The sequence below is a fragment of the Schistocerca cancellata genome, chromosome 5 (assembly GCF_023864275.1).
Source record: "Schistocerca cancellata isolate TAMUIC-IGC-003103 chromosome 5, iqSchCanc2.1, whole genome shotgun sequence".
Classification (NCBI taxonomy): Eukaryota; Metazoa; Arthropoda; class Insecta; order Orthoptera; family Acrididae; genus Schistocerca; species Schistocerca cancellata.
This window is the reverse complement of record NC_064630.1, coordinates 128,176,187-128,190,404: the sequence shown is the minus strand read 5'-3', so window position 1 is coordinate 128,190,404 and position 14,218 is coordinate 128,176,187. Positions and strand designations below refer to the sequence as shown.

The following is a 14,218-nucleotide window of genomic DNA, read 5'->3' as shown; positions in this document are numbered from 1 at the left end:
AGACATGGCTTAGCCACAGTCTGTGGGATGTTTCCAGAATGAGATTTTCACTCTGCAGCGGAGTGTGCGCTGATATGAAACTTCCTGGCAGATTAAAACTGTGAGCCCGACCGAGACTCGAACTCGGGACCTTTGCCTTTCGCGGGCATGTGCTCTACCAACTGAGCTACCGAAGCACGACTCACGCCCGGTACTCACAGCTTTACTTCTGCCAGTACCTCGTCTCCTACCTTCCAAACTTTACAGAAGCTCTCCTGCGAACCTTGCAGAACTAGCACTCCTGAAAGAAAGGATATTGCGGAGACATGGCTTAGCCACAGCCTGTGGGATGATTCCAGAATGAGATTTTCACTCTGCAGCGGAGTGTGCGCTGATATGAAACTTCCTGGCGGATTAAAACTGTGTGCCCGACAGAGACTCGAACTCGGGACCTTTGCCTTTCGCGGGCATGTGCTCTACCAACTGAGCTACTGAAGCACGACTCACGCCCGGTACTCACAGCTTTACTTCTGCCAGTACCTCGTCTCCTACCTTCCAAACTTTACAGAAGCTCTCCTGCGAACCTTGCAGAACTAGCACTCCTGAAAGAAAGGATATTGCGGAGACATGGCTTAGCCACAGCCTGTGGGATGTTTCCAGAATGAGATTTTCACTCTGCAGCGGAGTGTGCGCTGATATGAAACTTCCTGGCAGATTAAAACTGTGTGCCCGACCGAGACTCGAACTCGGGACCTTTGCCTTTCGCGGGCATGTGCTCTACCAACTGAGCTACCGAAGCACGACTCACGCCCGGTACTCACAGCTTTACTTCTGCCAGTACCTCGTCTCCTACCTTCCAAACTTTACAGAAGCTCTCCTGCGAACCTTGCAGAGCTAGCACTCCTGAAAGAAAGGATATTGCGGAGACATGGCATAGCCACAGCCTGTGGGATGTTTCCAGAATGAGATTTTCACTCTGCAGCGGAGTGTGCGCTGATATGAAACTTCCTGGCAGATTAAAACTGTGTGCCCGACCGAGACTCGAACTCGGGACCTTTGCCTTTCGCGGGCAAGTGCTCTACCAACTGAGCTACCGAAGCACGACTCACGCCCGGTACTCACAGCTTTACTTCTGCCAGTACCTCGTCTCCTACCTTCCAAACTTTACAGAAGCTCTCCTGCGAACCTTGCAGAACTAGCACTCCTGAAAGAAAGGATATTGCGGAGACATGGCTTAGCCACAGCCTGTGGGATGTTTCCAGAATGAGATTTTCACTCTGCAGCGGAGTGTGCGCTGATAGGAAACTTCCTGGCAGATTAAAACTGTGTGCCCGACCGAGACTCGAACTCGGGACCTTTGCCTTTCGCGGGCATGTGCTCTACCAACTGAGCTACCGAAGCACGACTCACGCCCGGTACTCACAGCTTTACTTCTGCCAGTACCTCGTCTCCTACCTTCCAAACTTTACAGAAGCTCTCCTGCGAACCTTGCAGAACTAGCACTCCTGAAAGAAAGGATATTGCGGAGACATGGCTTAGCCACAGCCTGGGGGATGTTTCCAGAATGAGATTTTCACTCTGCAGCGGAGTGTGCGCTGATATGAAATTTCCTGGCAGATTAAAACTGTGTGCCCGACCGAGACTCGAACTCGGGACCTTTGCCTTTCGCGGGCAAGTGCTCTACCATCTGAGCTACCGAAGCACGACTCACGCCCGATACTCACAGCTTTACTTCTGCCAGTACCTCGTCTCCTACCTTCCAAACTTTACAGAAGCTCTCCTGCGAACCTTGCAGAACTAGCACTCCTGAAAGAAAGGATACTGCGGAGACATGGCTTAGCCACAGCCTGGGGGATGTTTCCAGAATGAGATTTTCACTCTGCAGCGGAGTGTGCGCTGATATGAAACTTCCTGGCAGATTAAAACTGTGTGCCCGACCGAGACTCGAACTCGGGACCTTTGCCTTTCGCGGACAAGTGCTCTACCATCTGAGCTACCGAAGCACGACTCACGCCCGGTACTCACAGCTTTACTTCTGCCAGTACCTCGTCTCCTACCTTCCAAACTTTACAGAAGCTCTCCTGCGAACCTAGCAGAACTAGCACTCCTGAAAGAAAGGATACTGCGGAGACATGGCTTAGCCACAGCCTGGGGGATGTTTCCAGAATGAGATTTTCACTCTGCAGCGGAGTGTGCGCTGATATGAAACTTCCTGGCAGATTAAAACTGTGTGCCCGACCGAGACTCGAACTCGGGAACTTTGCCTTTCGCGGGCATGTGCTCTACCAACTGAGCTACCGAAGCACGACTCACGCCCGGTACTCACAGCTTTACTTCTGCCAGTACCTCGTCTCCTACCTTCCAAACTTTACAGAAACTCTCCTGCGAACCTTGCAGAACTAGCACTCCTGAAAGAAAGGATATTGCGGAGACATGGCTTAGCCACAGCCTGTGGGATGTTTCCAGAATGAGATTTTCACTCTGCAGCGGAGTGTGCGCTGATATGAAACTTCCTGGCAGATTAAAACTGTGTGCCCGACCGAGACTCGAACTCGGGAACTTTGCCTTTCGCGGGCATGTGCTCTACCAACTAAGCTACCGAAGCACGACTCACGCCCGGTACTCACAGCTTTACTTCTGCCAGTACCTCGTCTCCTACCTTCCAAACTTTACAGAAGCTCTCCTGCGAACCTTGCAGAACTAGCACTCCTGAAAGAAAGGATATTGCGGAGACATGGCTTAGCCACAGCCTGTGGGATGTTTCCAGAATGAGATTTTCACTCTGCAGCGGAGTGTGCGCTGATAGGAAACTTCCTGGCAGATTAAAACTGTGTGCCCGACCGAGACTCGAACTCGGGACCTTTGCCTTTCGCGGGCATGTGCTCTACCAACTGAGCTACCGAAGCACGACTCACGCCCGGTACTCACAGCTTTACTTCTGCCAGTACCTCGTCTCCTACCTTCCAAACTTTACAGAAGCTCTCCTGCGAACCTTGCAGAACTAGCACTCCTGAAAGAAAGGATATTGCGGAGACATGGCTTAGCCACAGCCTGGGGGATGTTTCCAGAATGAGATTTTCACTCTGCAGCGGAGTGTGCGCTGATATGAAATTTCCTGGCAGATTAAAACTGTGTGCCCGACCGAGACTCGAACTCGGGACCTTTGCCTTTCGCGGGCAAGTGCTCTACCATCTGAGCTACCGAAGCACGACTCACGCCCGATACTCACAGCTTTACTTCTGCCAGTACCTCGTCTCCTACCTTCCAAACTTTACAGAAGCTCTCCTGCGAACCTTGCAGAACTAGCACTCCTGAAAGAAAGGATACTGCGGAGACATGGCTTAGCCACAGCCTGGGGGATGTTTCCAGAATGAGATTTTCACTCTGCAGCGGAGTGTGCGCTGATATGAAACTTCCTGGCAGATTAAAACTGTGTGCCCGACCGAGACTCGAACTCGGGACCTTTGCCTTTCGCGGACAAGTGCTCTACCATCTGAGCTACCGAAGCACGACTCACGCCCGGTACTCACAGCTTTACTTCTGCCAGTACCTCGTCTCCTACCTTCCAAACTTTACAGAAGCTCTCCTGCGAACCTAGCAGAACTAGCACTCCTGAAAGAAAGGATACTGCGGAGACATGGCTTAGCCACAGCCTGGGGGATGTTTCCAGAATGAGATTTTCACTCTGCAGCGGAGTGTGCGCTGATATGAAACTTCCTGGCAGATTAAAACTGTGTGCCCGACCGAGACTCGAACTCGGGAACTTTGCCTTTCGCGGGCATGTGCTCTACCAACTGAGCTACCGAAGCACGACTCACGCCCGGTACTCACAGCTTTACTTCTGCCAGTACCTCGTCTCCTACCTTCCAAACTTTACAGAAACTCTCCTGCGAACCTTGCAGAACTAGCACTCCTGAAAGAAAGGATATTGCGGAGACATGGCTTAGCCACAGCCTGTGGGATGTTTCCAGAATGAGATTTTCACTCTGCAGCGGAGTGTGCGCTGATATGAAACTTCCTGGCAGATTAAAACTGTGTGCCCGACCGAGACTCGAACTCGGGAACTTTGCCTTTCGCGGGCATGTGCTCTACCAACTAAGCTACCGAAGCACGACTCACGCCCGGTACTCACAGCTTTACTTCTGCCAGTACCTCGTCTCCTACCTTCCAAACTTTACAGAAGCTCTCCTGCGAACCTTGCAGAACTAGCACTCCTGAAAGAAAGGATATTGCGGAGACATGGCTTAGCCACAGCCTGTGGGATGTTTCCAGAATGAGATTTTCACTCTGCAGCGGAGTGTGCGCTGATAGGAAACTTCCTGGCAGATTAAAACTGTGTGCCCGACCGAGACTCGAACTCGGGACCTTTGCCTTTCGCGGGCATGTGCTCTACCAACTGAGCTACCGAAGCACGACTCACGCCCGGTACTCACAGCTTTACTTCTGCCAGTACCTCGTCTCCTACCTTCCAAACTTTACAGAAGCTCTCCTGCGAACCTTGCAGAACTAGCACTCCTGAAAGAAAGGATATTGCGGAGACATGGCTTAGCCACAGCCTGGGGGATGTTTCCAGAATGAGATTTTCACTCTGCAGCGGAGTGTGCGCTGATATGAAATTTCCTGGCAGATTAAAACTGTGTGCCCGACCGAGACTCGAACTCGGGACCTTTGCCTTTCGCGGGCAAGTGCTCTACCATCTGAGCTACCGAAGCACGACTCACGCCCGGTACTCACAGCTTTACTTCTGCCAGTACCTCGTCTCCTACCTTCCAAACTTTACAGAAGCTCTCCTGCGAACCTTGCAGAACTAGCACTCCTGAAAGAAAGGATACTGCGGAGACATGGCTTAGCCACAGCCTGGGGGATGTTTCCAGAATGAGATTTTCACTCTGCAGCGGAGTGTGCGCTGATATGAAACTTCCTGGCAGATTAAAACTGTGTGCCCGACCGAGACTCGAACTCGGGACCTTTGCCTTTCGCGGGCAAGTGCTCTACCATCTGAGCTACCGAAGCACGACTCACGCCCGGTACTCACAGCTTTACTTCTGCCAGTACCTCGTCTCCTACCTTCCAAACTTTACAGAAGCTCTCCTGCGAACCTAGCAGAACTAGCACTCCTGAAAGAAAGGGTACTGCGGAGACATGGCTTAGCCACAGCCTGGGGGATGTTTCCAGAATGAGATTTTCACTCTGCAGCGGAGTGTGCGCTGATATGAAACTTCCTGGCAGATTAAAACTGTGTGCCCGACCGAGACTCGAACTCGGGAACTTTGCCTTTCGCGGGCAAGTGCTCTACCATCTGAGCTACCGAAGCACGACTCACGCCCGGTACTCACAGCTTTACTTCTGCCAGTACCTCGTCTCCTACCTTCCAAACTTTACAGAAGCTCTCCTGCGAACCTTGCAGAACTAGCACTCCTGAAAGAAAGGATATTGCGGAGACATGGCTTAGCCACAGCCTGTGGGATGTTTCCAGAATGAGATTTTCACTCTGCAGCGGAGTGTGCGCTGATATGAAACTTCCTGGCAGATTAAAACTGTGTGCCCGACCGAGACTCGAACTCGGGAACTTTGCCTTTCGCGGGCATGTGCTCTACCAACTGAGCTACCGAAGCACGACTCACGCCCGGTACTCACAGCTTTACTTCTGCCAGTACCTCGTCTCCTACCTTCCAAACTTTACAGAAACTCTCCTGCGAACCTTGCAGAACTAGCACTCCTGAAAGAAAGGATATTGCGGAGACATGGCTTAGCCACAGCCTGTGGGATGTTTCCAGAATGAGATTTTCACTCTGCAGCGGAGTGTGCGCTGATATGAAACTTCCTGGCAGATTAAAACTGTGTGCCCGACCGAGACTCGAACTCGGGACCTTTGCCTTTCGCGGGCATGTGCTCTACCAACTGAGCTACCGAAGCACGACTCACGCCCGGTACTCACAGCTTTACTTCTGCCAGTACCTCGTTTCCTACCTTCCAAACTTTACAGAAGCTCTCCTGCGAACCTTGCAGAACTAGCACTCCTGAAAGAAAGGATATTGCGGAGACATGGCTTAGCCACAGCCTGTGGGATGTTTCCAGAATGAGATTTTCACTCTGCAGCGGAGTGTGCGCTGATATGAAACTTCCTGGCAGATTAAAACTGTGTGCCCGACCGAGACTCGAACTTGGGACCTTTGCCTTTCGCGGGCATGTGCTCTACCAACTGAGCTACCGAAGCACGACTCACGCCCGGTACTCACAGCTTTACTTCTGCCAGTACCTCGTCTCCTACCTTCCAAACTTTACAGAAGCTCTCCTGCGAAACTTGCAGAACTAGCACTCCTGAAAGAAAGGATATTGCGGAGACATGGCTTAGCCACAGCCTGTGGGATGTTTCCAGAATGAGATTTTCACTCTGCAGCGGAGTGTGCGCTGATAGGAAACTTCCTGGCAGATTAAAACTGTGTGCCCGACCGAGACTCGAACTCGGGACCTTTGCCTTTCGCGGGCATGTGCTCTACCAACTGAGCTACCGAAGCAAGACTCACGCCCGGTACTCACAGCTTTACTTCTGCCAGTACCTCGTCTCCTACCTTCCAAACTTTACAGAAGCTCTCCTGCGAACCTTGCAGAACTAGCACTCCTGAAAGAAAGGATATTGCGGAGACATGGCTTAGCCACAGCCTGTGGGATGTTTCCAGAATGAGATTTTCACTCTGCAGCGGAGTGTGCGCTGATATGAAACTTCCTGGCAGATTAAAACTGTGTGCCCGACCGAGACTCGAACTCGGGACCTTTGCCTTTCGCGGGCATGTGCTCTACCAACTGAGCTACCGAAGCACGACTCACGCCCGGTACTCACAGCTTTACTTCAGCCAGTACCTCGTCTCCTACCTTCCAAACTTTACAGAAGCTCTCCTGCGAACCTTGCAGATCTAGCACTCCTGAAAGAAAGGATATTGCGGAGACATGGCTTAGCCACAGCCTGTGGGATGTTTCCAGAATGAGATTTTCACTCTGCAGCGGAGTGTGCGCTGATATGAAACTTCCTGGCAGATTAAAACTGTGTGCCCGACCGCGACTCGAACTCGCGGACATTTGCCTTTCGCGGGCAAGTGCTCTACCAACTGAGCTACCGAAGCACGACTCACGCCCGGTACTCACAGCTTTACTTCTGCCAGTACCTCGTCTCCTACCTTCCAAACTTTACAGAAGCTCTCCTGCGAACCTTGCAGAACTAGCACTCCTGAAAGAAAGGATACTGCGGAGACATGGCTTAGCCACAGCCTGGGGGATGTTTCCAGAATGAGATTTTCACTCTGCAGCGGAGTGTGCGCTGATAGGAAACTTCCTGGCAGATTAAAACTGTGTGCCCGACCGAGACTCGAACTCGGGACCTTTGCCTTTCGCGGGCAAGTGCTCTACCATCTGAGCTACCGAAGCACGACTCACTCCCGGTACTCACAGCTTTACTTCTGCCAGTACCTCGTCTCCTACCTTCCAAACTTTACAGAAGCTCTCCTGCGAACCTTGCAGAACTAGCACTCCTGAAAGAAAGGATATTGCGGAGACATGGCTTAGCCACAGCCTGTGGGATGTTTCCAGAATGAGATTTTCACTCTGCAGCGGAGTGTGCGCTGATATGAAACTTCCTGGCAGATTAAAACTGTGTGCCCGACCGAGTCTCGAACTCGGGACCTTTGCCTTTTGCGGGCATGTGCTCTACCAACTGAGCTACCGAAGCACGACTCACGCCCGGTACTCACAGCTTTACTTCTGCCAGTACCTCGTCTCCTACCTTCCAAACTTTACAGAAGCTCTCCTGCGAACCTTGCAGAACTAGCACTCCTGAAAGAAAGGATATTGCGGAGACATGGCTTAGCCACAGTCTGTGGGATGTTTCCAGAATGAGATTTTCACTCTGCAGCGGAGTGTGCGCTGATATGAAACTTCCTGGCAGATTAAAACTGTGAGCCCGACCGAGACTCGAACTCGGGACCTTTGCCTTTCGCGGGCATGTGCTCTACCAACTGAGCTACCGAAGCACGACTCACGCCCGGTACTCACAGCTTTACTTCTGCCAGTACCTCGTCTCCTACCTTCCAAACTTTACAGAAGCTCTCCTGCGAACCTTGCAGAACTAGCACTCCTGAAAGAAAGGATATTGCGGAGACATGGCTTAGCCACAGCCTGTGGGATGATTCCAGAATGAGATTTTCACTCTGCAGCGGAGTGTGCGCTGATATGAAACTTCCTGGCGGATTAAAACTGTGTGCCCGACCGAGACTCGAACTCGGGACCTTTGCCTTTCGCGGGCATGTGCTCTACCAACTGAGCTACTGAAGCACGACTCACGCCCGGTACTCACAGCTTTACTTCTGCCAGTACCTCGTCTCCTACCTTCCAAACTTTACAGAAGCTCTCCTGCGAACCTTGCAGAACTAGCACTCCTGAAAGAAAGGATATTGCGGAGACATGGCTTAGCCACAGCCTGTGGGATGTTTCCAGAATGAGATTTTCACTCTGCAGCGGAGTGTGCGCTGATATGAAACTTCCTGGCAGATTAAAACTGTGTGCCCGACCGAGACTCGAATTCGGGAACTTTGCCTTTCGCGGGCATGTGCTCTACCAACTGAGCTACCGAAGCACGACTCACGCCCGGTACTCACAGCTTTACTTCTGCCAGTACCTCGTCTCCTACCTTCCAAACTTTACAGAAGCTCTCCTGCGAACCTTGCAGAGCTAGCACTCCTGAAAGAAAGGATATTGCGGAGACATGGCATAGCCACAGCCTGTGGGATGTTTCCAGAATGAGATTTTCACTCTGCAGCGGAGTGTGCGCTGATATGAAACTTCCTGGCAGATTAAAACTGTGTGCCCGACCGAGACTCGAACTCGGGAACTTTGCCTTTCGCGGGCAAGTGCTCTACCATCTGAGCTACCGAAGCACGACTCACGCCCGGTACTCACAGCTTTACTTCTGCCAGTACCTCGTCTCCTACCTTCCAAACTTTACAGAAGCTCTCCTGCGAACCTTGCAGAACTAGCACTCCTGAAAGAAAGGATATTGCGGAGACATGGCTTAGCCACAGCCTGTGGGATGTTTCCAGAATGAGATTTTCACTCTGCAGCGGAGTGTGCGCTGATATGAAACTTCCTGGCAGATTAAAACTGTGTGCCCGACCGAGACTCGAACTCGGGACCTTTGCCTTTTGCGGGCATGTGCTCTACCAACTGAGCTACCGAAGCACGACTCACGCCCGGTACTCACAGCTTTACTTCTGCCAGTACCTCGTCTCCTACCTTCCAAACTTTACAGAAGCTCTCCTGCGAACCTTGCAGAACTAGCACTCCTGAAAGAAAGGATATTGCGGAGACATGGCTTAGCCACAGCCTGTGGGATGTTTCCGGAATGAGATTTTCACTCTGCAGCGGAGTGTGCGCTGATATGAAACTTCCTGGCAGATTAAAACTGTGTGCCCGACCGAGACTCGAACTCGGGACCTTTGCCTTTCGCGGGCATGTGCTCTACCAACTGAGCTACCGAAGCACGACTCACGCCCGGTACTCACAGCTTTACTTCTGCCAGTACCTCGTCTCCTACCTTCCAAACTTTACAGAAGCTCTCCTGCGAACCTTGCAGAACTAGCACTCCTGAAAGAAAGGATATTGCGGAGACATGGCTTAGCCACAGCCTGTGGGATGTTTCCAGAATGAGATTTTCACTCTGCAGCGGAGTGTGCGCTGATAGGAAACTTCCTGGCAGATTAAAACTGTGTGCCCGACCGAGACTCGAACTCGGGACCTTTGCCTTTCGCGGGCATGTGCTCTACCAACTGAGCTACCGAAGCACGACTCACGCCCGGTACTCACAGCTTTACTTCTGCCAGTACCTCGTCTCCTACCTTCCAAACTTTACAGAAGCTCTCCTGCGAACCTTGCAGAACTAGCACTCCTGAAAGAAAGGATATTGCGGAGACATGGCTTAGCCACAGCCTGGGGGATGTTTCCAGAATGAGATTTTCACTCTGCAGCGGAGTGTGCGCTGATATGAAATTTCCTGGCAGATTAAAACTGTGTGCCCGACCGAGACTCGAACTCGGGACCTTTGCCTTTCGCGGGCAAGTGCTCTACCATCTGAGCTACCGAAGCACGACTCACGCCCGATACTCACAGCTTTACTTCTGCCAGTACCTCGTCTCCTACCTTCCAAACTTTACAGAAGCTCTCCTGCGAACCTTGCAGAACTAGCACTCCTGAAAGAAAGGATACTGCGGAGACATGGCTTAGCCACAGCCTGGGGGATGTTTCCAGAATGAGATTTTCACTCTGCAGCGGAGTGTGCGCTGATATGAAACTTCCTGGCAGATTAAAACTGTGTGCCCGACCGAGACTCGAACTCGGGACCTTTGCCTTTCGCGGACAAGTGCTCTACCATCTGAGCTACCGAAGCATGACTCACGCCCGGTACTCACAGCTTTACTTCTGCCAGTACCTCGTCTCCTACCTTCCAAACTTTACAGAAGCTCTCCTGCGAACCTAGCAGAACTAGCACTCCTGAAAGAAAGGATACTGCGGAGACATGGCTTAGCCACAGCCTGGGGGATGTTTCCAGAATGAGATTTTCACTCTGCAGCGGAGTGTGCGCTGATATGAAACTTCCTGGCAGATTAAAACTGTGTGCCCGACCGAGACTCGAACTCGGGAACTTTGCCTTTCGCGGGCATGTGCTCTACCAACTGAGCTACCGAAGCACGACTCACGCCCGGTACTCACAGCTTTACTTCTGCCAGTACCTCGTCTCCTACCTTCCAAACTTTACAGAAACTCTCCTGCGAACCTTGCAGAACTAGCACTCCTGAAAGAAAGGATATTGCGGAGACATGGCTTAGCCACAGCCTGTGGGATGTTTCCAGAATGAGATTTTCACTCTGCAGCGGAGTGTGCGCTGATATGAAACTTCCTGGCAGATTAAAACTGTGTGCCCGACCGAGACTCGAACTCGGTACCTTTGCCTTTCGCGGGCATGTGCTCTACCAACTAAGCTACCGAAGCACGACTCACGCCCGGTACTCACAGCTTTACTTCTGCCAGTACCTCGTCTCCTACCTTCCAAACTTTACAGAAGCTCTCCTGCGAACCTTGCAGAACTAGCACTCCTGAAAGAAAGGATATTGCGGAGACATGGCTTAGCCACAGCCTGTGGGATGTTTCCAGAATGAGATTTTCACTCTGCAGCGGAGTGTGCGCTGATAGGAAACTTCCTGGCAGATTAAAACTGTGTGCCCGACCGAGACTCGAACTCGGGACCTTTGCCTTTCGCGGGCATGTGCTCTACCAACTGAGCTACCGAAGCACGACTCTCGCCCGGTACTCACAGCTTTACTTCTGCCAGTACCTCGTCTCCTACCTTCCAAACTTTACAGAAGCTCTCCTGCGAACCTTGCAGAACTAGCACTCCTGAAAGAAAGGATATTGCGGAGACATGGCTTAGCCACAGCCTGGGGGATGTTTCCAGAATGAGATTTTCACTCTGCAGCGGAGTGTGCGCTGATATGAAATTTCCTGGCAGATTAAAACTGTGTGCCCGACCGAGACTCGAACTCGGGACCTTTGCCTTTCGCGGGCAAGTGCTCTACCATCTGAGCTACCGAAGCACGACTCACGCCCGGTACTCACAGCTTTACTTCTGCCAGTACCTCGTCTCCTACCTTCCAAACTTTACAGAAGCTCTCCTGCGAACCTTGCAGAACTAGCACTCCTGAAAGAAAGGATACTGCGGAGACATGGCTTAGCCACAGCCTGGGGGATGTTTCCAGAATGAGATTTTCACTCTGCAGCGGAGTGTGCGCTGATATGAAACTTCCTGGCAGATTAAAACTGTGTGCCCGACCGAGACTCGAACTCGGGACCTTTGCCTTTCGCGGGCAAGTGCTCTACCATCTGAGCTACCGAAGCACGACTCACGCCCGGTACTCACAGCTTTACTTCTGCCAGTACCTCGTCTCCTACCTTCCAAACTTTACAGAAGCTCTCCTGCGAACCTAGCAGAACTAGCACTCCTGAAAGAAAGGATACTGCGGAGACATGGCTTAGCCACAGCCTGGGGGATGTTTCCAGAATGAGATTTTCACTCTGCAGCGGAGTGTGCGCTGATATGAAACTTCCTGGCAGATTAAAACTGTGTGCCCGACCGAGACTCGAACTCGGGAACTTTGCCTTTCGCGGGCAAGTGCTCTACCATCTGAGCTACCGAAGCACGACTCACGCCCGGTACTCACAGCTTTACTTCTGCCAGTACCTCGTCTCCTACCTTCCAAACTTTACAGAAGCTCTCCTGCGAACCTTGCAGAACTAGCACTCCTGAAAGAAAGGATATTGCGGAGACATGGCTTAGCCACAGCCTGTGGGATGTTTCCAGAATGAGATTTTCACTCTGCAGCGGAGTGTGCGCTGATATGAAACTTCCTGGCAGATTAAAACTGTGTGCCCGACCGAGACTCGAACTCGGGAACTTTGCCTTTCGCGGGCATGTGCTCTACCAACTGAGCTACCGAAGCACGACTCACGCCCGGTACTCACAGCTTTACTTCTGCCAGTACCTCGTCTCCTACCTTCCAAACTTTACAGAAACTCTCCTGCGAACCTTGCAGAACTAGCACTCCTGAAAGAAAGGATATTGCGGAGACATGGCTTAGCCACAGCCTGTGGGATGTTTCCAGAATGAGATTTTCACTCTGCAGCGGAGTGTGCGCTGATATGAAACTTCCTGGCAGATTAAAACTGTGTGCCCGACCGAGACTCGAACTCGGGACCTTTGCCTTTCGCGGGCATGTGCTCTACCAACTGAGCTACCGAAGCACGACTCACGCCCGGTACTCACAGCTTTACTTCTGCCAGTACCTCGTCTCCTACCTTCCAAACTTTACAGAAGCTCTCCTGCGAACCTTGCAGAACTAGCACTCCTGAAAGAAAGGATATTGCGGAGACATGGCTTAGCCACAGCCTGTGGGATGTTTCCAGAATGAGATTTTCACTCTGCAGCGGAGTGTGCGCTGATATGAAACTTCCTGGCAGATTAAAACTGTGTGCCCGACCGAGACTCGAACTCGGGACCTTTGCCTTTCGCGGGCATGTGCTCTACCAACTGAGCTACCGAAGCACGACTCACGCCCGGTACTCACAGCTTTACTTCTGCCAGTACCTCGTCTCCTACCTTCCAAACTTTACAGAAGCTCTCCTGCGAAACTTGCAGAACTAGCACTCCTGAAAGAAAGGATATTGCGGAGACATGGCTTAGCCACAGCCTGTGGGATGTTTCCAGAATGAGATTTTCACTCTGCAGCGGAGTGTGCGCTGATAGGAAACTTCCTGGCAGATTAAAACTGTGTGCCCGACCGAGACTCGAACTCGGGACCTTTGCCTTTCGCGGGCCTGTGCTCTACCAACTGAGCTACCGAATCACGACTCACGCCCGGTACTCACAGCTTTACTTCTGCCAGTACCTCGTCTCCTACCTTCCAAACTTTACAGAAGCTCTCCTGCGAACCTTGCAGAACTAGCACTCCTGAAAGAAAGGATATTGCGGAGACATGGCTTAGCCACAGCCTGTGGGATGTTTCCAGAATGAGATTTTCACTCTGCAGCGGAGTGTGCGCTGATATGAAACTTCCTGGCAGATTAAAACTGTGTGCCCGACCGAGACTCGAACTCGGGACCTTTGCCTTTCGCGGGCATGTGCTCTACCAACTGAGCTACCGAAGCACGACTCACGCCCGGTACTCACAGCTTTACTTCAGCCAGTACCTCGTCTCCTACCTTCCAAACTTTACAGAAGCTCTCCTGCGAACCTTGCAGATCTAGCACTCCTGAAAGAAAGGATATTGCGGAGACATGGCTTAGCCACAGCCTGTGGGATGTTTCCAGAATGAGATTTTCACTCTGCAGCGGAGTGTGCGCTGATATGAAACTTCCTGGCAGATTAAAACTGTGTGCCCGACCGCGACTCGAACTCGGGACATTTGCCTTTCGCGGGCAAGTGCTCTACCAACTGAGCTACCGAAGCACGACTCACGCCCGGTACTCACAGCTTTACTTCTGCCAGTACCTCGTCTCCTACCTTCATTCTCATTCTGGAAACATCCCACAGGCTGTGGCTAAGCCATGTCTCCGCAATATCCTTTCTTTCAGGAGTGCTAGTTCTGCAAGGTTCGCAGGAGAGCTTCTGTAAAGTTTGGAAGGTAGGAGACGAGGTACTGGC

General features: G+C 51.8%; 1 protein-coding gene across 1 annotated transcript in view; it reads left to right on the top strand.

The window, feature by feature from the left end:
* Positions 1 to 14,218, top strand: part of LOC126188392 (odorant receptor 82a-like) — a 163,259-nt gene that overhangs the window by 93,106 nt on the left and 55,935 nt on the right. The gene's annotated exons all lie outside the window — the stretch shown is intronic.